The sequence below is a fragment of the Rhincodon typus genome, chromosome 7 (assembly GCF_021869965.1).
Source record: "Rhincodon typus isolate 14 chromosome 7, sRhiTyp1.1, whole genome shotgun sequence".
Taxonomy (NCBI): Eukaryota; Metazoa; Chordata; class Chondrichthyes; order Orectolobiformes; family Rhincodontidae; genus Rhincodon; species Rhincodon typus.
Genome location: NC_063338.1, coordinates 98238339 through 98240022, shown reverse-complemented (window position 1 = coordinate 98240022; position 1684 = coordinate 98238339). Strand labels below are relative to the sequence as shown.

Genomic DNA, 1684 nt, shown 5'->3' with positions numbered 1-1684 from the left:
GAGCGCCGCACTGTCGGAGGGTCAGTGCTGAGGGAGCGCCGCACTGTATTTCTGTTTGTTGGAGATTTTTGTGTACAAACACGCTGCCGTGTTTCCTGTTTTGACCATGATATTCATTTTACTGTGAAACCTGGTGTGATCTTGTGTTAACTGCTGTTAAAAGCCAGTTCTGTGATTTGGGAACTGTTTATACTGCCTAATTTAATATCTGGACAAACAAATACTTTCTCATTTCAATAAGCCTGATCTCCAAGCTGGTGAGAATTGAAACTAAACTTTGGTGATTGCTGACCTTCAGTCAGAGTTTCTTTTTCAACCTTTCAATTGTGGCTTACTCAGTCTGTGATTTTCACCATACTTTCGTAGGGTAGTTACAGCAGTTGGAGACTAAATCTTCCATCACTCTCTTAAAGTGAAAGTAAAGCTCCTGCTACACTGTCCCTCATTAAATAGTCCCAGGACAGGTACAGCACAGGGGCAAATATAGAGTAAAGCTCTCTACTCTTAAATCAAAATTAAATCTCTCGATATTGTCCCCATCAAACAGTCTGAGGATGGGGACTGCACGGTGTTAGATATAAAGTAAAGCTGCCTCTACGCTGTCCCCATCAAAAACATCCAGGTCAGATTCAGTACAGGGTTTGACATCCTTGAAGTATTGTCTCTGTCCTCTGATAGCTAATCACTTACCTGTTTAGAACTCGTTTTCCTGCTTATCTTTCAGGCATTAGCAGCCCTATGTCTCTTGGGTCTTGTGGCATGGCAGTAGAATCTCTACCAGTGCGCTAGAAGGTCCTGGTTCAAGTCCCATCTTCCCCCAGACGTGTCATAATCAAGCTGAGATAACAAGGTGTACAGCTGGATGAACACAGCAGGCCAAGCAGCATCAGAGGAGCAGGAAGGCTGACGTTTCGGGCCTAGACCCTTCATCAGAAATGGGGGAGGGGAAGGGGGTTCTGAAATAAATAGGGAGAGAGAGGGAGGCGGATAGAAGATGGATAGAGGAGAGAGAGTTGCAGTGGGAGAGAGATTGTTATCTCAGATTTTCCAGCATCTGCAGTTCCTACTATCTCTGATACCATCTCTCATAGTCAAGCTGTTTGACTTTCTTTTAAAAAATCTAACTTGTCCCTTCATTTAAGTTATTTACATGGATTTGAATCAGTTGTTGCCCTCATATTGATCTCTGTGGCACTGGACTAGTTGCACTTTGCCAGAATACAAACGACCCATTACATTCTATTTTATATATTCAATCATGGGATGTGGGCATCACTAGCTAGTCCAGCATTTATTGCCCAGCAGGTATTGAAAAGTGAAAAACATTACTGTGGATCTGGAGTTATATTGGGGGCCAGACTGAGTAAGGATGGCAATTTCCTTCCCCAAAGGATGTTAATGAACCAAATGGGATTTTACAAAAACTGATGGCTAGAAGCTAGCTTTTCATTCCAGAATTTATTGAATTGAATAAAAACCAAAAGAACTGAGGGTCTAGGCCCGAAACGTCAGCTTTCCTGCTCCTCTGATGCTGCTTGGCCTGCTGTGTTCATCCAGCTCTACACCTTGTTATCTCAGATTCTCCAGCATCTGCAGTTCCTACTATCTCTGCGGATGCTGTAAATCAGGAACAAAAACAAAGTTGCTGGAAAAGCTCAGCAGGTCTGGCAGCATCTGTGAAGGA

At 43.2% G+C, this 1684-nt stretch overlaps 1 protein-coding gene across 1 annotated transcript in view; it reads right to left on the bottom strand.

Moving 5' to 3' along the window:
* The window catches only part of LOC109925638 (autophagy-related protein 9A-like), a 25898-nt gene that overhangs the window by 8918 nt on the left and 15296 nt on the right, over window positions 1-1684 (bottom strand). The gene's annotated exons all lie outside the window — the stretch shown is intronic.